This window comes from Pseudopipra pipra, chromosome 3 (assembly GCF_036250125.1).
Source record: "Pseudopipra pipra isolate bDixPip1 chromosome 3, bDixPip1.hap1, whole genome shotgun sequence".
Lineage (NCBI taxonomy): Eukaryota > Metazoa > Chordata > Aves > Passeriformes > Pipridae > Pseudopipra > Pseudopipra pipra.
In genome coordinates, this window is record NC_087551.1 from 8,911,659 (window position 1) to 8,934,634 (window position 22,976).

General features: G+C 39.9%; 1 long non-coding RNA gene across 1 annotated transcript in view; it reads right to left on the reverse strand.

Annotated features, from left to right (window-relative positions):
- Positions 1–4,367: 4,367 nt before the first annotated feature.
- Positions 4,368–22,976, reverse strand: part of LOC135412468 (uncharacterized) — a 54,844-nt gene continuing 36,235 nt past the window's right edge. The window contains exon 3 of the long non-coding RNA XR_010429663.1: positions 4,368–4,492. This is a non-coding gene — a long non-coding RNA (uncharacterized LOC135412468). The remainder of the gene's footprint in view (positions 4,493–22,976) is intronic.

Here is a 22,976-nt window from a genome sequence, read left to right on the forward strand (position 1 = left end):
GTAGATTACTCTTCCTGAGTCAACCACAGCAGGGAAGAACCACTATATAAAAACAGGCAGAAAATTCCTTCTCTGGAGATCCAAATGGATTATGAACCCAACAGAGACCCAAATCCCATTGGGAAAATTGTCAGGAAAAACAGGCTCTCTGAGTAAATACCAGTAAGTGAAAAAATAGATTGGCACTCCTGCATGTTTTCTGTCAGCTACTTATCAAAGCCTGATGCACAGGCTTTTGTACTGTGTCTGTCCAACAAGCAACACTCACAGGCCAAACTAACAGAAAAAGGTGGAGGCTGTGGCAGAGCATCTTTCCCTTTTTGGAGTAGCAGCAGATAACACTCACCTGCCATAGGAAACTTGTCTTTCTGAAACCTGAGTTGATCCACAGCTCGAATGGCAGAGTATAGAGGCTGGTCCTGAAAACAAACTTCTGACTAGACAAGCAGGGCATTAAACATTGATGCTTCCACTTTCACAGCTTTGCAGCTAAGGACAGTTTTAAAGCCCACATAAAAGGCAGTGGCTTGGTCAGTAGGTATAAAGGTTGATACAAAGATTTTCTTCAACTGAAATGATCCCGTAATCGTGTTCGTAAAAATAAAAAAATCTCCTCCAAATCATGCATATTCCCCAACTTCCCCTGAAGAGGCTCTGCTAAAAATCCGTTTTTGAAAATTGATTCTGGTACACAAAAATTAGCGTAAATCTCCAATAAAAAGTATCTGAGCGTAATCTGGATACCCTGGGATGATGATACGAGAGGTTATTGACTAAAATGTCAACAAGGCTTTGGTTTTATGTCAGCTATCAGCCTGTTGCTGTCTGGAAATCAATATTTGAAATTTAAATTCTGTATTTTGTGGGTTATTGGAGTTTCTCTTCCCTGTACTGTTTGGTTTTTTTTGTTTGTTTGTTTGTTTTTTTGTGGGATTCCCCCATCCCCCTCCAGTCAGATCTGCTGAGTTAATTCATTTAACCCCCTTGATTTTTCTCTCCTGACATCCTTCACCGTCCTCCCTTTGCTACGAGCTAAACTTAACCCAACACTAATAAATTAAATATATCAAGTCCTCTATCCCCACTGTCATGACTGCATTAGCCCAAGAAATTCATAAAAGCCTCCTTTAAATTTTGTCAACCCCCTCACCACTCTTACCTCCTTTTATGGGGTCTTTTCCTGTGTTACTCTGGGACATGGAACTCAGTCTTGTTCAACAAAAGTAAAGTCTCCTGAGCAGGATTTTGAAACAGGGTTTCTCCCTTGCTAAGGGAATGTGCCATAACTGCCTGTCTCTGGCTCTGTTTTAGACCAAAAAGCCCACAACTGAGTTTTGTGAGGGGTCCAAACACAGTCTGGAAAAAGACCCTATAAAAAGCATTAGCATGTTTTTTTCTATGTCTCACCAACACTTATGGAGGAAGCAGGGAACAAGCTGCTTGGAGTAGGGCAGTTATGGGCACAGAGGGAAGCAGATCTCCAGGTTGCTGAAGAACTCTGAGCCCAAACTGATGAGAGTTGAAGACCATACGCATTAAAACAGAAGCTGAGAATGACCATTCTACTCTAAGAAAAGCCCCTCCATATGTCTTCAGCACCAAATTAGGGCAATAAACTCTTTCTTGTAGAGTTTGTCTGCAGCAACAAACTCAGAGGGGGAAGGTTTATGATTAGACAGTGTCTGCCAGGTAGTTTACTCCTATGAGAGACTAAAACTAAGCCATAGCATCCATCTGAGATTTATACTGCTAAAATAGAAATGATCTAATTGAGAAACAAATGCCTTATTTGCTCTCATGCCTGAAGTTGACCAGAGCTACTCTCCTGAAGAGCTGCTGGCTGCAGAAAATAGAAATTACTGGGGGAAAAATTACACCACACATGGGAAGACAATACCAAGTAACTAGAGAAATGGGTAAATAAAAGCAGTTATCAAATGCAGCATGAAAAGACAAAAGTTTCCTTTTATACTCTGCTTTTGCACTAGTCTTATCTAGACACATCATATGTTGGCACTCAGTGAAGTTAGACGAGACACTCAGCTTTTCTCAGCACTTGGGCACTGATATTTATTTCAGAAATAAAAGGGCCTTGTAATTAATTTGTAAGGCTGTACATGGTTAATTTTTGATGCCTTGTAAATGCTAATTATGAAAGCATATGTTAAAGGGTTCCTCAGGAAATCAATACTTTATTATACAATAATTGCATCTGAAATTATAATGTTCTTCATAAGACTGTGAAAGAATGGAAGAGGTTGGGAGGTCAGATGATGCAAATGGGGGCTGCATGACCTGGAAAGTTATCAAGAATTTGAGGCCCAGTAAAATGTCCACATCACTAAACCATTTTCAAAAATCCAACACTTATCATGGAAAGCAAACTGTGAGTACATCTGTCTAGATGACACTTTGGCCCAGTATAGACCTCGGCACACTTATAATTGAAATGGCTGTTTCGTTATTCATCCAAGAGCCTTGATTATTCCCTTGTCTGAATGATTTGTTTCTCTCAGGAGCAGCATTTCAGCTCTGTCCCCCCTCATCTTCCCCTGGCTCACTCCCCAGTTCTTCCAGCTTTCTACATAGGAATCAGCGATGAGCTACCGTTGGGGTTATAAGCCCTGGAGACAGGATATAGCTGAAAAATCATTCTTCCAAGAATTTCTGGGTCACTGTCTAATTGATACTAGCATTAGCATGCTTCATATTCATGTTTCAACTCCACAGGCAGTACTTACTCTGTACCCAGCCATGTGGGACTGCTCTAGGCGGTGAGTGGGAACCCAAAACAACGCTACTGTATCAGCCTAAGAACGCAGCAGCCCCAAGAGTTTTACAATAGCAAAACAGTGGTCACCAGTGCAGCAGTACATTCCTCTGTTTTTTATTACATGCTTTTAAAAAGAAATATTCCATGTTTCTTAGAGCTTATTAATTTGTAAAGAAACCACAAGTTATTTCCTTACATCATTATGGGGTTTTTTAAATTTTTTTTTTTTTTTTAATTCTTACAGACTATGAAAGTCCAGGGACTTCAAAGGAAATGAGTTTAAGGCTCAGTATGTTATAAAAGGAGTCCAGACCACGTTCACAAATAAGATACCTTTTGCTAACAGCAAAGTATTTCACAGGTTGTATTGTAGCTTATACTCGGTCAAGAAAATGAATGAGAAGTGAGTAGTGATTCATAAAACAATCTGTACATTTAATGCACGATAAAATAAGATAGTATGGCATGGCTTTCTTGGAGAGGCAAAAGGCGGTGCCTTGTGTTCAGCAAACTAGGCAAATAAAAACCCAGCAGGAGGGGGTGTAATGCGGAATTGCTGCAACCACTCCTTAGTGATTCATCTCTTCTCCAGCAACTCAGCTAGTCAGCACATCCAAAATGCAATAGGAGAATTTAATGTACGCCCCTGTCCCCTCCTCCCCAAAAGGGGTGAAAAAAGGACAATATGGGCATATGTTCACACGTGTGGTGTGCATAAAACACTTCTCTGTGAAAGGAGGTTCACTTCTGTGCTGTTGTGAGAATTTTGGTTTGGCTGCCTACAGACAGGTCAGAGGGAATCTGCCTCAATGCCTCAGCCGTATACTGACAGAGGTTTTTTCAGGAATTTCATTTTACAGGAGAAAGTTTGGTCCTTGCTGAACACAGTAAACACCCCAAGAAATCTCCAAAAGTAGGAATCCCGGCACATTGAAATACCCTCTCTTCCTTTTTTTGCCTGATGATGCATTTTTCTGGCACTTGTCCATGATCACTTGATACATTCATTTATGAAGGAGTGACACATCACTGCTTAACACCCGCAAGCAAAACACGCTAAAGAAGTAACCTCATGTATACTGGAGAATTGGCAATGCCAAAAAGGAATTTCTTTTTCCAGCATGTCAAACATGACCTCACTCTAAACCATTAAGGGCGAAGAGCTCTACCTGTATGTTCCACAAACCCTGCCTGACAGAAGATGCTTCGCTCAGTGCTTTGTAACCTGGAGATGTAGTCAACACAGGGAACAGAAGTAAGCCCATCAACACTATTCCCAAACTTTCCTGAGGGTATTACCAACACCCAGGATACACTTTTTAAAGACAAATCAGCACCCAGAGAGTCACCAAGCTAATTATCCTGGCCGGCTGAGTCGGAGTGCTTTGGAAATCTTGCTTTTGTTGTGAAGCCTATTGAAAACCTATCCTGAAAGCGACCCATACAGGGATAGCTTCTCCAGATGACATAAATGTCCTCTTATGAGTCTGGGCAATGAAATTAGATGCATAATTCTAAAAACAAACAAACAAACAAAAAAACCAAACCCCCAAAAATCAACAAACGGGAATAAATAAATGTGCTTACCCTCAAATTTTCCTTTCTTCAAGAACAGCACCTGCTGGTCTTACCCAGCATCTTCACAGCTGTCTGGAAGGCTGAGGACCCAATCCAGGCTCATCAATCCGTGCCACAAGCACAACTCTCCCGCTGAAAAGCCTGTTAGCGAGAACGACTCAAAAGTTATGATTGAAAATGTGTCCTTCTGACAACAAACACCTGTACTTCGGTCAAACACCAAACACTGCATATACACACCTACTGGAGAGCACAGGAACTCTGCCATTCAGTAAATCATGGAATAGCAAGAGCTTATCTTTGAGCTAGTCCGTAACATGTAACCGGCATCACTGCCTGAAGAAGGGAAACAGCAAGGTAAACACCTGAATGGGCTTTTTATTCTTATGCACAATGAAAATCACAAGGGCACCTTATCATCCACAGAAGGTGTGGAAGGAAATGAGATTAGCTTGTAAACACAGTGTCCACCAGGAATAGCTAATTAGGCACACTACTTCCTGCTGACAAAAGCCTAGGCCAATTTCAGACTGTGGAACAGCTAGAGACATTTCAAGGATGTCATTTCAATCAGAATAGGTTTGGCAATTAAGTGTTTGGTCTCAGCTGCAAAACAGGGGTGAGAAGAGGATGGAGACAGCTGCTGTTGGAAGGCCTGCCCAAACCCTACCAAATTGAATAAACTCTACAGATGCAGCTTAAGGAATGCAACTCAGTGTGCCCATCCTGCAGATTAATTTTCAGAGCAGTGTTGCTTCCCAAATGGTCTTAGGGATTTCAGGATGTGGTCTCAGAGATTTCAGGATGTCATCTCAAGTATGAACATTTTCATGTCCAGACACCGAAAAAGTGTCTCCAGTCCCTTCCCGGCTGATGATGAAGCATCACCAGCTATAGGCATAATCTTGAGCATGCTTTGGGCCTGGAAAAGCTGCTGTGAGAACATCTCATTTATCTGCATCTACTGGACAGAGCAGTTTGGCAGGGAGGGATGTTACAAGGAACAGGAAAAAGGAATAGAGTTGAAGGGGGACTGCCCCCAAAGTCATTCTTACAGTATGTAGGATCTTATCCTGACGTCCCCAGTCGAGACACCTCATATCATCTCCCTATAATAAGACAATAAGAACAGTCCTAACAGACAATCATACTGTTCCTTGAGCTTTTGCCCAGAGCATTGTCTGAGAGAGTAAACTCAACAATGCTGTCTCCAGAGAGGCTGACAATCCACTGCTGGCTAGCCAAGATGTGCTTAAAGAAGTCCAAGTATTTGAAGGAATATTTCAGTGGGTTTTCCATGGTTTCCCACAGCACCTGATATTGTCACACTTGGATGACCTTCCACAAACTGACTATGCCACCTCAAGGGCTACTTTGAAGTAGAAGAGGAGCACCAGAGCAGCTCTCACTAGAGCCAGTTTCTAGTCAGCACTCATATGAATGAGTTATAATTTGCCTGGAAGAAACAGATGCTCATCATGAGACTGAATTGGAATGGAGATTAGAAGAGAGGTCTTGCTACACTGAGAGAGATCATTCCTGCTAATGACATGGGGAGATATACATCTCTGTGACAAAATACATACCCATCTTCCTTAGCAGGGTAGGATGGCTTTGTCCCAAACACAGAGAAAAGTCAAGAGGGAAGAGAGTGAATAATTGCTTTTCAATGAGATCACACGCACACACACACACACACATTCCCAAACAGACAGCCCTGAGTGTTTAAAATAATCTTCTGGATTTCTTAATAGTTCAAAGAGCACCTTGCTAAACATGTCATTTAAACGAGGAACCAAAGCAATTGTATTTTTCCTACTTTCTTGTGGGATTTATTGAGGCTTTGAGGTTCATACTTTTAAGTTCTCTCCAAAGCCTTGAGACCTCATGATTTATTGAAAGATAAGATTGTCACATAACATCTTGCCTTCAGAAGCTTGAATTTTAACAAAACACCACTACTGCCATGCTAATGACAGGATTGTAATAGTTGGCCCCTCTCAAATTTGGTACAAACACCACCTGTTGAGTGATCAACAGACGCCTCAGATTGGAATCTGAGCAACATTCCTTTGCTATGAAGTCTCTTCCGCGCCACTCTGGATAAGAAGAGAATATCTACTTCAGCTTATAATTGTCTGGTTTCTGTCATTTTTTTGTTGCAACTTTACCACCAGTGCTGTCATCTCAAATTTGGCTGAAATGACAGATTTTTGTCAAATAGGCTTTCCCAGCATGTTACAAGAAGCAACACATTCCTATGACTTTAAAACAAAAATTCCAGAGCAAAGGGTTGTTTTGGAAAAAGTAGACACTTCTGCAGTACTGAAGCACTAAAGAACTTGGAGGTTGAACTGCTTATAGACAACACTTCAACACCATGTGGAAAAGTAAATACTAGGGGGTGGAGGGGGAAGAAAAGAGGGGGGAAAAAAAAGAGCATTCTAATTTTTCCCTGTTGTCTCAATTTAAAAATTTTTATAAATAACATATTTTTACAGATTCATTTCCCTCCACTGATTTCTAAGTCTTCAGGAAGTTTTCTGCCATACCAAAGATTTTTTCTTTGTGCTAAAGTAGAAGTTCAATAATATCTTGCCCTGACGTAACTTTTTTTGAGTAGACTTAAAAGTATCATTATCCTCATTCCATAGGTGAGGAAATAGCTTTTGTAAATTGCTGAAGGTCACTAACCAGTCAACAGTGCAGGCTCAAGGCTCTCTCTCCCCTCCACCACACTTTACGGGAAATGGAATTAAAGAAAATTTCTAAATGAAGAATATTATTTTTCCTTTTAAGTCCTGTCCTTAATGCCTGACCCAGAGACCACCAGTTCTATGCTCCGAAACATCTGAGAAAGGGGAGAGGTATCTAAATTGGAATAGCTAGCAGGAGTTCATATCAGCAAATGAGGGAAAGAAACCACTACAAACACACTTTCTTTCTGGAAGTATGGGTGCTGAGGCTCTACTTGATTTTTTCTGCTTGATGTAGTTGGGCAGGTGTCAACCCATAAACATCCAGACCCATAAACATCCTGTGCATCTTTGTTGAACAGAAATATCCACCTACCAGGGTTGCAAAAAAACAGAGAGGGGATGCTCTGCTCTTTGCCTTGACCAGATCTCACACCCAAGGGATTCTCCTGTTCTAATGTGCCCATTTATCTTCAGGATTGACATAACAGGACACTAAGTTCATGAAGATTTGACACTGCATCTACTTTGCAGACTCTTCATCTTCTACTCTGAGCAGCTTTCCAGCTCAAACAATGAAAGACCAGAGGGAGAGGTAATAAGTAAAAGTTTCCTGTGGCCAGTGATGCTACTGGCCCCGTATGAATAATGTGCTCTCCCAACCACTTGGGCTCCCTTGCCAATTAGCTATCCTCCACTCTTCACAATAATTAGTCTTTTGCTCTTCTCTTTGTAGACTTTTGAATGAGAATGTCCCCCCTCCCTTTCTAACAGTATTTGGAGGAACTCACAGTATTTACACAGCAGAACTCACTGGCATGAAGAGGCCAAACTGGCTGATGATACCTTAGCATATGACGTGCTCCATGCTAAGCAATTTATTGAAGTCAACCAGTTGCAATTGGTCCTTAAATACAAGTTATTTCCAGCAAAAAGGTCTCCTTTTTCCCCAAAGGTCAAGCATTTTAACCTGCCAGCCAGGTCTCATGCAGAATCTTTGCAAATACAGATTTATGTGCCATTAGGTGTTGATTGTTAATCATCATCATCATAATAATAATTAAAAAAAAATCATAGCTAGCAAGAGTCAGCTTAGCATTTACAGAACATCACTGCTGGTGGACCTACCATTGCAAAAACCTTACACATTTAAGATGTTTCAAAGCAGAATGCTGGGAACTGACATCAGTGCCTTTCACCGAGATGAGACTGACAAAATCGGGCAAAACTTCTACAGCTTCTTCTAGGCAAAAAACTATTGCTTTCAGCAGGATATAGGGATGCTCATAATGTAAAATGACTCTAAGATTTCATGCCTTTTAACTCAAGTGGATGCTGCCAAAATTTTCTGGTCTTCTTCTCTACGTAGAACAGGTCAGTGCTTCCTGCATTAACCTCTATCCGTGCTTCAATATAGCAGGTTTTGTGTTAGCAAGCTTCTTCAACTTTCATTGCACTCTGCCTGGGGTTTTTATGTCTAACACACTAAGGTTACACTCAGAAAGGTTATTCAATCTGCAGCCAACATTACTGCAATGGGAGGAAGGGACGCTCCCGTGCTTCAATGCAGCCAGAACCCAAGTGAGGGTGGCAATATTCACGAGCTCTTCACTGGGAATATCCTCAGGAAAACACAGGGCACCTTACTTGGGAAAGGAGAGGACTAATAGTCTTGCCAAGGTGTGTTTTGTAATTTATATACAATGACCTAGACATATCAGGAAATGGATTTGGCTTCCCCAGTACAAGAATGTATTGGAGAAGTCCAGGGAAGAGATACGAAAATGATTGAGGGACTGGAGCATCTGTCACATGGAAAAAAACTGAGGCAGCTTGGGTTGAGCAGCCTGGAGAAGATTCAGGGGATCTTATCCATGTACATAAATGTCTGATGAGGATTATGATGGGCAATAAAGAAGATGGAGGCAGGCTCTTCTCAGAGGTGCCCAGTGACAAAGCCTCTTCCCAGAGATGCCCAAGAGACAACTGGCACAATTTGAAATACAGAAAACTCAATTTAAACGTAATAAAAACATTATTACTGTGATAGTGGTTAAACAGTGAAACAAGTTACCCAGAAATTTGTGTCATCTCCATCCTTGGAGATATTAAAAAAAAAACCACTGTACATGGTCCTGAGCAATCTGCTCTTGTGGACCTTGCTTTGAGTAGGGTTAGTCAGACTAGATGATTTTCAAAGACTGCTTCCTACCTCAACCACTCTGCAACTCTGACTTTTTCACTTTATAAAATTGAAATAAGTAATTATTTTTTAGCAGTAGTCACCGATAACACCCAAACAGTACAAATGTTTATTTAGATTGAATAACACAGCTGTATTTGAAGTGCTGGCAAAACCAGGTTAGAGTATAAACTAACAAAGCAAGTAGGAATTTAAGGCGCACAAGCCTTGCCCTGATGAAGGTAATTATTAGGTCAGCCCCAGAAAAACTGATGAACCTAACATAACACTCCCAAACAGATCAACAGTCTTCATATAAATTTTGGTCCTGGCTCCTATAAAACCATTAGCATTCCCTAGCATTGTAATTTACAGCCTGATGATGCACTGAATCATATTTTAATTTATCTGGAAGATATAAACAAACATTCTTGGGTGGAAATTAATACCTGATCTTTGGCTACCGCTTGTGGTATAAAAATCCAGAGAGGAATTACATTAGGAAAAAAAAAAAAAGAGAGAAAAAAACATTAAAGAAAATCATTGCCCAACTGATGAGCTTGTCAAATAATTCTAAGGAGAAAATTAGTTCTTAGAGGTTTTGTGTGTTAGAAGCCCAGAACTTACTGTGAAAATGCCTTCTAGAGTATAAGGAGGGTGAATATTTCTGTAAGTATATGCCATGGATGGCATCTGTTTTCATACACAAGTGGAGGGCAGATAAAGAAATAAACCAATGCCTAACCTCTTCCACGTTCCTCATGTCCACTGTTCTGCAAAACATTTGATGCTCTTGTAAGGGTTTTGTGTTTAGAGAGAAATCTGTGAAGCATTGCTAACCTAGGGAGAAAAACCCAGGAAGCTGACATGAACCTCTGCTGCACAACCAGAGCTCTCACACATAAAACCAGGCTAAACAGCTACAAGTAATCCCAAGTATAGTAAAGGTGCAAGATATACAGTTATGGAGAGGAGAATCGTAAGTGCAGCTGGCATGCTGAGAGAACATCTGTACACTTATTGTACCACAGTTCATCAACTGTTTGTTTCACCAAGTACCAGACGCAAAGCAGAAATGGGGGGAGCACGAACACGAAACAGAATTTGCTCAGATATAGAGAATCAGATGGTAGACCCACGATCTGAGTTAAACAAGAAAAACAAAAGAGAGTCTCAGAATGAGACAGTAGTTCTATCTGGCCTCCTACTGAAGCAAATCAGTGTAGCCCCAACAAGGCTCATGGCTCTTATTAGTTCTGGTCTACTTTTATGTAAACCCAGAACTTTCTTCTGTGGTTACAACAGTAATTCAAAAAGCAGTCACATTCCCTAGGGTAGAAACAGAGACTTGTCCAAAGAGAAAGAATTTATGCAACTTCACTGTTTTCATGGGTTTTTAAGAAGGCCTGACAATTTGGGGGTTAGAGTAGAAATTCAGGTCTTGCTCAAATAATTTCCCATCACCACCCAATAAACTGAAGAACCAGCAAGATCACTAGATCACATTAACCGGGGTCAAAAAACACACTTTGGTTTCTCTCTGCATAACTAAATTAATATTGGGGATAGTCTTAATTTTCCTGAGAATTTAGCATTCCCTACCACTCAAGAAATTGTTCCTACCCATATTGCCAAAGGCATGGCTTGTGGGAACACCATCCAATGAAAACAAGAGTTTTGCCTTAAAGACTACACCTATATTAGATGGCCTATCAGTCCAAAATCTTCTCTTGCTCTAACCCTGAGTGTCACAGACCTTTGCAGAGTAGACTTCAGCCCACAGTAAATATATGGTTGGAGAAAGAGCTGTGCCACGTAAATATCTATTGATATATAAAAGGAAATAAGACAGAACACAGTAAACAAGTGAGAAGAAGAAACAGTTCAGATGAAAACACCAGAGAGAAAACAGAGCAACATATAGTCACCCTCAAATCAGGGGCATCATAAAAGGTGATATTACATACAAGTTGATTTTGTGGCAGGTATCAATGTTTTCTGTAACCAAGGTCAAGAGAAAATTATTTTTACCACCTCTACACATTGTGCTGTGGAAGTCAATCCAAATACATAAGTGTTTCTATCACACTCCTCATCATGCTGTAGGTGGTAGGAAACAAAATCTTCTGCAAAGATTGGAAAGTATCCAGTAGTATATGAGCAGAAAAGAGTGACAGCATTAACTGCACCACTCCAGAGCCCCCTGAGCAGCTGAGAAAGTCACTGCCAGGACTACTGTGAAAGGAGATAGGCAACACAAACGCTGCAACAAAGGAAATGGAGTACTCTGATGGATGATAATGAACCAGAGAGAGATGACTCCTGGACAACCAAGAGCAGACTGCAAAGGAGATCTCCACATGGGAATTTGCAAGAAATTGAAGTGGAAAAGAGAGGGTTCTCCTAAGGAGGAGTAGACCAGAAGAGTGCAAAAACATAGCTGTGTCTAAGGTATCCTTTGTACACGAGCATCCTGCAGAAAAAGGCACACTCCCTCCTTACGTGCTAATCTCTCGATGGCCAGCACTCACATTCAGATAGCTACAGACAGAGAAATAAAATTTCATCACCAACTCAAAAAGCCATTATAAAATTTGCTGAGGAAATTGCAAACCCAAAATGGAAGCCAGCTGAGACCACAGCCTGCAGGGTCATGTATCATTAGCGCCAAGTGAACCAAGTCCAAATGTCCAGTTTACTGTTCAGGAGGAAACAAAAGCACTACTATATATGTGGGCAAAGTATCATCTTTTTCTAATCAAACCTCTCTTAGGTCTGGGTTCAGAAAAGCACTCAAGCATGTGCTAAAAGTCTCTTTTTTCAGAAAACAGCTCAAAACACATATTTACCTGTAAGCACTTGCTAACAGCTGTGAATAACAGTGAAAACCATAACTAAAATCTTCTGAGAAAGAGGTGCTAAAAAAAAAAAAGCAAAATGTGATGTGATTGTCCATTGCTGTATCTCTCAGCTAGGAATACTGTGGGATAAACAATGAATAATACAAGACTGCTCCCAGACTAAGATGGACGAGACATTAGGCACAATATCCTAGTCACAAAAAATATATAATCAGCACACCAGCATATTCTTGGGTTTATTTATGGCATTGCCACAGGGCCAGTAAAAAAGAAATTAGAGCAGCTCCAAGTTTTAGCCCGTTCTCAGCCATACAAGTTCCAAAAGGGATTTTTTGCAGGAGTCTGAAGTGAAAGTTATGACCTCGTTTAGTGCCACTCACTAATGGCAGTAAACATGACACAGTTTTCACACCCTGGCTCAGCCCTGATGCCTGCTTGCAGTACATTAATAATCCTGTCAGAGCTGTCAAGGGGACGCAATACTTGCTGTTCTGGTGACGTTCTGTCCCTGTCTCCATGCAAATAATTTGTCTTTCATCACCATCAGAATTGTTTTCCAGCATTTCTGTTTGACTTGGTGACTTTTGATCCCTGGCCTAATGTTCCATTCACCCTTATCAAAAAAAAAAAAAAAAGGAAACAGAAAACAAACCCACAAATCTGAATAATTAGCTAGAAAGTTGCTGGCTAACAAATCTAAAAGGTTGCAAAGGCAAACTGTCACTAATCTTATCGTGATTAATACAAGTTGACTTAAATCCACGTTACCTCCCTGGGAAATACCCTTCTGCACCAGTTATTCTTAGGTGTTATTTCTGATTAATTATGCTCTCGCTCCATTAGAAAACTGATGGCCAACTTTGCATCTGTCTCTTTGCTTTGTATCTTACAAAGACAGTGGTTATAAAAAATTCATAGGAATGAATGAATAAGTGGTCAGTGTGTCCAAGGAGGTGTGGCAGCTCAGGTTTGCTGTCCTGGGAGTAGAAAAGCGAAGGTCACAGAAGCATCAGTTGACACAGAACCTAATCTTCCCAGGTAGAGGTGCAGTTTTTCACTCACTGTGCAGTTTAACACAGTAGAATTATTAACAATTCCATGAAAAAATACCAGATGCATCCTCAGTTTTATGAATGCAAATAGCCCTATTGGACTCAAGGGGAATACTCACATGTGTTTAAGTTAGACACATGCATAAGCAAAGGCAGGATCAGAGCCCAAGCTATAAATATTTATGTCTGCAGTACAACACAGCCTCAAAAATGCATTCACAAAACAAGTTATAATGCAAGATCCTGACAATACGGGTTACTCCATAGAATTTCAATGGAAGGCTCTCCTTTTCTGGATCCCTTTGAAAACCCCAGCCTCTATTATTTTAATAAAGCCTCCAATGTCATTTCAGCAATCTTGGTCAATAACACCCAAAAAAAATCAAGACAGAAAGTATAGTAAAAAATAATAAAAATAATTTGTTACTGTCAATGTAAAAATATTTTCACATTATGTTTTAGCTTTTTATTGATTATTGAGTACTAAACAGATCTGACTTTGAAGCACTAACATACATCTTCAACTAAGATTAGCACAAATCAAGCAAACTCCCACCTCTCTCTTCCTTAGACTTAAAATTAGATTTGGGTGACTAACGCAGACAAAAATATTCATTCACTTCAGCCATACAATCTGGTTTCCTGGCACAAATGTTTGCAGAAAACAAATGTCAAAGCAAATGCCATTACTTACTTTGGAAGAATATTTCTATACATCCAATCATAGAATAGAAACACCAGCAGGTGACTTATGCAGCCAGTCAGAAATAATATCCCTCATATTTGAAACAGTCAATTCACAGAGGAAGAACATTTGGGAAAAATTCTGTCAGATCCACTTGAACTCAGAATACATAAAATAGGAACCAGAAAAGTACTGAAGGAGAAGAAAAGGTGGACTTAGTCAAAACAAATCCCTCGCTCTGAACCCAAGCCAATAAAGGCTTTTCCCCTCCAGTTCAAAGGATTTTGGATCAGGCCCCTACAGTTCAATTTTAAAGGCTCACAGAAACCTGGGCACATGACCCTGCAAGCAAATTTCAGGCACTTGGACTGTTAGAGTATTGCAGGACCAAGTCTTGTAGTGTATCAAACACAAGTTGTAATTAAAATAATTTACATGCTGCTAGCAAGTCAGCTAAAGCAAGCACATCAGGTTCCCAGCATGGATTTCAATTTGCTTCAAAATTACTCAAGGATAGGAGCTCATATTTTTCAAGATCATCCTAGTTAGCCTAGAAAATAATGGAAGACCCAAGTGACAGCTGTTTGATTGGAAGAAGGTGGGGGTGGCAATTACTTGTTAGGTGTTTATCTTTACTCACTTGCCTGGATTCATCATAAAGCAAACATCCATGCTGTGCATACACTACCAGCAAACACGTCACTGGCTGAAAAAGAAACAGGCTGGGTTGTTTTGCCCCCACGGACATACGTGTGATGCTCCACAAGCAGAGCAGGTTGGTAATTCCTAGTGGAATCTGACCTAATGAGAGTCAATCCCTACACATGGATACCGTCTTCACCCTCCCTTGCACTCCTCAAGCAACCCAGTCCTTGATGGAGTTTGCTCTGACGGCTTCTTTCTTCACCCTGGTGTAGTTTCTTCACAAGCTGTGATTGCTTGGCCAGCCTTAAAATCCAGTCAAGTTGTTCTCCCCAGGATGAGTCACCTTTTGCCTATTGAAATACTGAGATTAACTCCAGCGAGTCCTGGAGCAAGCACCTATTCCTCTACAGGATCACATTTATCTCCACAAATGGCAGTGGAGATGGAGGGAATTGTGTGAAAATGAACCAGCATGTGAGAAATCCCATTTCTCCCTCCATGGGTCAAGTACCTCAGAGAAAATCAGATGATGAAAAACACCCCACAGAACAACACCAATATAATTGTAGCATTTTCTAATAGCTATGCACATTATCTACAAAAATTAAAATATATTTCCTGTTAGTCTGTTTGGTTTAAGCATTCATAAGCTCTCCCTCTCAAATGAAGTATGGAGTCTTGTTTTAAGGATGGAGACAATCCGGTTTTCTTATTTTTTACTTAGGAGCAGTGCAGTTGCTGAAATCTGTGAATCTTGGGGGGTTGGGTTCTTTTTGGTTTGCTTGGTTTTTCCATTGTAGAAATTAATATTTTAAGGTCATAAACAAATCCACTCCAATACTTATCCTTGCTAATGTTATAGTGCAGGTGGGTGGATGTTAAAGGTGACTCCTACCCACACAAGCCTCTGACAGACAATCTGGGACATGTTTAACTGCAAACATTGAAGGAGTTACCATACCCAGGAGACCAACCCCCAAGGTAACCATGCCCACGGAAAAGTCAGCAGGTTGGAGCACCTCTGCTGATGTTCCTGAGACTTCACCACAAAGCTTGGAGTCTCCTCTTACAAGGACAGTTGTATTTTAAAACTGAAACCCAATGCTGACTGGCAGAGACCAAAATTGAAACTTCCTAGATCCTTCCTAGATTTGGAGCCTCAGCTCTTGAATATTTCTATACAGGCCACAGAAGTCTTGATGAATCTCACAGCTCATCTGCTATGACAATTCCTTTGCTTCTCACATCTGTAACATAAAAGTTTATATTTAAATCTTTGCAGCAGAGTAGCTAGAGTCTCATTTATGCTCTATTACTTACTGAGCTGACAAGTCATTTAATTATTGCATTTCTGAGGAAGCAAAAGTTAATATGTTGTCCTGAACTTATCAAGATTAAAGTTTAAAAAACCTAATTCATAGGATCACACCTGAAACGAGCAGATCAGGAGTGGAAGTTATTAGCCTAGATTCAAGGTTTTAGCTGGAATAACGTGTGTTCTCGATCTCCACGGATTGTGTGGTCAGGAGGGGGATATCTGGCTAGATGGGATTTTGCACATCTGTCAGCTACATCAGAGATCCAAATGCAAAAGCCAGCATGTAAGAACATTATGTGGATTTGTGACCCTCTCCCGGGGATTTGGGGTCCATAAACCAATGAATGGATTACAAAGAAACATAGTTATAGTATTTTCATCTGTGACAGATACCACTGCACCTCCGGAGTGGCTCACAATATTTAAAGGAAAACCATGCCCATTCTGCACACAGGCCTTGTGAAAACACAAAAGGAAAGCACTGCTCAGCATGAAGAAACTGGAAAATGTATGTTAAAATTGTTTTTTATCTGACTTGAAAACTCCAGATTATTATGGTCAGAACAGTGTGGGAGCTTTCTCCTCCTTCATGTTTGTTCTGTGTATGAATCCATGTAGAAGAGTCACTGGGTGAATACCCTGAACCACATTATAGACACATGCAAAGAAAGTCACCAGAGGGGTTAGAGTTCCTATTCATCCAGAATCAGATGACATTTAATAGGCAAACTACATGATCTTGTTTGTGGACATTTCCTATCAATCCATTTCATACCTCCCAAACTCTGCTTCAAATATCTTAGCATGAGAACTGCTGAGCTTCAGATCTATTTGGGTGCTTTCAGGGAAACCAAGGAAATACCAAAAGCAGATGAAACTCAACCACTAGATGTGTTACAGATTAGAATTTCAAAATTCCCACCCCCAAACTCAGCAAATTTGCCAAGGGAAATTTAACTCAGGAAAAGCTGTGAAACTAAAATTCTAAGGGAATTTAAAATACCGAACAGCACTAAAACCACAAGGGAACACATGAAATAGGCAATTTCTGGTCGAAAAGAAACAGCTAAATCTGGCACAAAGAGGTGAGACAACAGCATTCCCCATTTCATGCAAAACTGTTCATGCTCACAGAGGCACGTGCATTAGTGACCACATTTCCTCACTAAGCTGAGCCCAAAATCTCACCAGTTCTTCGCACCCCAGGTCTAGGTTTCAGAACTCTGCACTTCAGAGAGTGAAGTGCTGAGCAACACATCTTCTCTTGGCTCCTCCAACATGGTAACCACTACTTCAGCTCCCCATAAACCCACTGAAAAAAAATCACATTCTCCCCAGTGATCACCTTTCTCTTTTTTGCAAAGACTATGCTTTTTACAGTCACAAAGATCATATTCTGATCAAGTTGCACACTTTAGAGCACTTTCCACACATCAGTTTTCCCTTTCAAGTCCAAAGGTACACACAGGCTCCTAACAAAGTGCAAAGCATAGCAGCCAAACAGTAGTTTGCTGGAGATCTCCAAGGGTTCTAGTCACCAGAGTGACCAAGCACATCACTGTACAGATACTTCACACTTGGAAAGCAAGGAAAGCAACACATGAATTTATTTTTTCAGCCACACAATGTAAAATTGTTTGCTCGACCCACTGGACTAGTCTGTGTACATCCTCAGTGAGAGAGTTCTTTGTTTCTGTGTTCTCAGGGGGTGGCACCACCAGAAGGAGTCCTATTTGTTTCCTTCAGATCTTGTTTGGAAAGGCAGTCATTCTAATTTGAAGCCAGGGCTGACACTTTGCACCGTGACAAGACATTATCTGTTGGGTTTTTTCCTGAGTTCACCTGTTTATGTTTAATAAAAATGCTCTTTTTTGACTCATGATGGGCTAGAGAATTCCCAAACCATTCAAAATACTTTAAAGTTCTTTTGGGACATAGCCAGATACTTAATATTGTATTACATTTTATAGTTGTCACTTAATCAAGCTATTTAATATTATAGTACATTTTAAAACTGTCACTTAATCACATTTTCTTGACCCTTTTATGTGAATTAAAGATCACTGTAGATAAAAAATGGCATGCTTTAGTTTAAATAGATTCAGTATGTCCAGTTTGACAGTTACTTCTGAGACATTAAAAGAATTTTCTGTGATTAATGTGACCCCCACACGTTAGGTAGTATAATGTTCCATTTCTTCAACCATTAGAGGAAACAGCATTAGACAGAAGGAGCGAAAACTTGTCTGACTGTATGTAAAGCTAAGAAAGCCTAAAGGTAATGTACAGCTCTGTGTGGTGTACTGTGAGACCGAGTTAAACCAACTAAGTGTTCTCTCTTTCCTTACAAATCAAAACAAAAATAATAATAAAAAAAAATGTTCAGTATTAGCCCAGTAAGCCTACATTCCACAATTAAAGAAAGCATCTTACTGCAGTTTGCTCAGAAAAGGAATAAATGCACTTTATGCCATGACAGGTGAGCAGGACTGTCTGCGTTTAATATAAATGATTGATAGCCATGCATTCTAATCTTGGAAGAAATCTTACATACACATTTACTCACAAGAGCAAAAAAAAGTACGTAAGATGTGACCATCTTCAGAACCATTTATAATGGCAATCATCATCATCATTTTATGTGGTTGATCCAGAACTGCGTCATTGAAAGATTTTATGCTTTTAAGTCATACATAGTAAATTACCTTCTCTCATAAGCACGTTTAAAACTATTGTCTTTTACTGTAACCTTGGTCCTCAGATCCTATTTAATTCATCGAATTCTAATCGCTCTTCCTTTGTATCTTAATCTCAAATCAGATGTACCACATTTGTTAACAGCTGTGACTGTAAGTGCTGCCCATTCTTTGAACATTCTGTGTGCTTTTCTTGATAGTTTAATTAGAATAAATACCCTTTTTAATCCATGAAGTGGGACATAGTACGATAACATTGATCTTTCATTTGACAGCAAATTTGTTTGATAATAGAACAGGGTTTAGTGTAACCAAATCAGCAACAGTAATTCATTTTGGATAGTCAATTAAAAATAGTGTGTATACAGTACCTCTGCAAACAATGAACGGTGGGCTAAAATAATCAAGACATGAAAAGAGCCTGCACAGAAATCATGATGCTGACAGAGAAGAATAGTTCAAAATTATTTACAAGAGCTGCCACTGAGATGCATGTGAGTATAAATGTGTCTCTCTCCAAAAATGTGGGCACACTGGGGAAAGAAATCAATTAATGGGGTCTGCTCAACAGAACTGCTGCCTCCCGCTCATTTACTCCAGAAGGATATTTTGTTAATCTAAATTTTGCCCACAGGACAGCCTTTGCCTTCTCCTGGGAGATGTGAACCAGCTTTTGCACTGGACTACGAGCAGCTTGGAAAAGAACCTCCCCCTTCATCCAAGAGCAGACATCATCTCAAGCAATCTCAACTGCTCTTTCCGTCAAAAAGTTACAATCATGAAGAGCAGATTCATACACTAGAGACACACTTTTCCCTCTGTCCAGAAAAAAATTATAGCCATCTAGACTAACTGAAGAGCTCCGTGAACCCAAGTTGCAGAACCTCCAAATTAGTCTTGCTGCTGTAGTATGGATGTCCTAGGCGTTGGACAGTTCTTGAATGTAAGCACAGCAGTAAAGAGGACAGGTATTGTTGCTACCACTAGGTAAATGGATATTCTCCTTTTCCCTTCATCCATTTTTTCTCTTCCTAGTTGTCACCAGCATTCTTAGATCTTCAATTAGATTGCAAACTCCCTGGGACATAAACCAGGTCATTATTGTGTCTTCAAAAAGGGATCATCGCAAGGGGCCAAAATTGTGTCAATGCTGCTTGGAGCCTTTGGGCAAAATATTACTAAATTGCCCTTCAACTCCAACCCAAAATTATAGGCATGCTGTGTGCAGTATTTTGTAAGCCATTGTTTTGCAACGTGGAAATATGCAAGTGAACATGATACTTGAACAAAATAATTCATTTTCCATTCATAAGCCACAATGGGTATCTCATGGCACTGTTTGCTCTTCAGTTTCAAATGTGAACTTGCATACAAAGTCAAGCAAATGAGCTTTCCTTCACGTTGTTTTATTAAGCTCTTGGACTGCACTCTAAGCCCTAGAAGAAGAAATTACAGTTGCTGTTGTCTCACAAAAGCAGTGAAATTCCCAAAGAAATTAAGAATTCGGCCCTAGGTTGTGTATGAAAGCAGCTCTAAGCTCCCTGCACGACCTCATGCTACGTCCTCTGCTGCTTTTCTTATCATTCCTTGTGCCAGCACTGCATTTGTGTTCAAAAGTGAAAATTAAGTTTTACAGCAATATCCTGTAAAAACCCACATCTTAACTTTTGGAGAATATCCTCAATGACATTATTGGCCTGAAAATTTTAAAGATAGCTATGTTTTAATTTCTCTTTAGCTTTTCACTCAAATATCCCATGTATGACATTATTATAATTCTTCTACCGGCTTTATACTTGCCAGCTCCTCTCCTATTCTTTTGTTCTTGGGCTAATCTTTCCTTTTATATTAATGAAGCCCTTTGAAGTATCTCTTCAAATCTTCAACTAGATTCCTTTGTGACTCTTTTCCTCCCCCTAAACCTGATAGGGTCTTTTTACCATGAAAATTATTAATACTTCCCCCACTTCTGGCATTGTACTGTCAGCTTTAAAACGTTCTATTATTATTTCTGATCTTAAGGCGCTTTCTCCTGACCCAGGAATATTGGCAAATTACCGACCTATAGCCAAGCTTTTATAGGGAAGGTCTTGCATCAAGTGGTAGCCTTTCAAGTGCTTAACCACCTAGTAATAATCTTTATGACAAATGGCCTCCTGGTTTGCAGTTATGCCTAGAGTGCTAAGAGTGTCCCTTAAAGTGGTCAATGACTTTTTATAAAACCATACCTTGAGTATCATGTCAGCTCTTACCCACCTTGCTATTAGCACACCTCCAGACACTGCAGATCACAGTAACCCTTTCTGACCATAGGCCAAGTTATAAAACACAGGGGGCTTTGCTCGATCTAAAGACATCAACTTGTCACTCTGGAACATCATTCATCCACATCGAGCAACATGCATCATTTTCTTGTGATCAATGCAGAGTCCACTGCTCCTGAATGTTACTGCAGCTAATCATTAAGACAAATTTAATTGTTAAGAGTACAAGAGTACGGACACTTCTTTTCAGGTGCTTTATTCAAAGAATTGATTCCTACACCTACAATTACGCATTTTGCTGCGAATCAGGCTTTTTTTATATTTTTCTCTTTCTACTCCTTTATCACATTGTCCTAAGGGCAATGCAGTGGTTTAAAATTAAGTTTTTAACAACAGGAAGTGTTTGTGAGTAGGAATTTTCCAGATTTTGTTTCAGGTCACCTTTGTCAATCAAGAGCATGCCTAAAATTACTGCAAACTAGAAATCAAGACTATTAGCCATGAAACAACATGAAAAAAATGTTCCTTAACAGGTCCTTTCCTGGTCACTTAGCTGAGTAAAAATTCCACAGGCAAACAACTTTTCACCTCCCAAACACAATTCATTGTTTTTTAAAATTGCCTCATAATCATAATCAGAGGTTTTGTCATGGCTTTCATCACAAAAACAAACCCAGAAACAAACCCAGATGACAAGGACTGTGACAGATGCCTTTGTTTGATGCAACGATCCTCCCTATGTGGATAAAGAACCACAGTCAAGAGTGGTGAGTATTTTTTGACAAATCTCATTTTGCTGGGAATATTGAGGAGGGAGGTGGCTGATAAAACTTGTTCTCTTAATTAGAAAATTGTCAGCTGGTCCACAGACAATGATATCCTTCTGATTTTCACTAACCTGGCCTCCAATTAACAATAATATTTTTTTACCAGAAATATAGAACAATCAAGCTTATAAAATGACTTTTTAATGTTCAGCTGTATTTATCTCTACTGAGTCTATTTGCAATACTTGCTGTGCTTAATCCAAAAGATGAGGCAAACATCACACATGAATGAAAAGCATTTGGCAAATGCCCTATTCAAATAATCCTGTCCTCTCATATGCCCACAAGCACAAGACCTTTTTCATATCCTCAGCATTCCCTAATACAACTTAATTCAAGTCTTTCTGCTCTCAAATTAACTCCTACCATCATCTCACAAAAGAATAAATTAAAAGGCAGACTTCTTGAGGCTTTCGCAAAGAGACTCGGGCAGAACCAAGCGGAACCGAGAAATCTGCTGGCCCCAGCAAAACCAACCTGAGTCAGCTGAAAGCTCCTAAGGGACAATCAAACTTCTAGGTCAGGTTCCTGGTCATTCCATTGCTGCAGTCCTTGGTCACTGAGACACATTGCAGGTGACAGTTCCATTCACACACTCAGCATTATTCTGCAAGTGCTCTGTTGAAGCTGGTGGGGGCTTCACAGTTGAAATACATTTGAAAACACACACAATTATGATGCTCCAGAGCTGAACTTGGAGCATTAAATGCACGTGCCAAGGACTCCAACCAAAACCAACAATTGCTCCTGGCAAAAAGCTGTTCACTGCTGAACTGGGGATTTGCCTCTAACCTTGTACACAGTCAATGTTGATGAGGGAGGGGAGCAAGCTGAATATTAAAAACTGCTGCCTCAAGAATAATATCATGTACAGATTTAATCATAATAAAAAATGATCTGCAAGTAATTGTAGTCATTACTACATCTGCTAGAGCTGTGGGTAATCATTATGTATGAGTGAGTTAAATCAAATTCCATATCATGGGCCTGATCCTAGCATTTCTTGAGTAAACTCACCTCATATTAATAATCTCCCTGAGTGTAGTGAGTCTATTTGCTTCTATGGATAAGTTTCTTACGTGAAGAATCTTTCAGCTCTTCTGTACTTTAAATGTAATTAAAACTTAATCCAAAAAACTTAAGAAAGTAGACTGAAAGACAGATTTCAAAAGGTGGGAAATGAATTTATTCAGGCTGCTCTTCTCTCTGTAAAGGCGAAGGAGGTAGAGAGCCTGAGCAAAGGAAAAGACAAAGCCTTCCATGACAAAAAGTTAGCTCAAATTCCTTCCTTCTGTCACTAAATCCCATGGTGCTGGAGACACAGGTGTAATTTATAGCACAGAGTGGGAATGTCAAACCCTGACTCATGGAGATAAGAAAAACCTGTTTACAAAAAAGC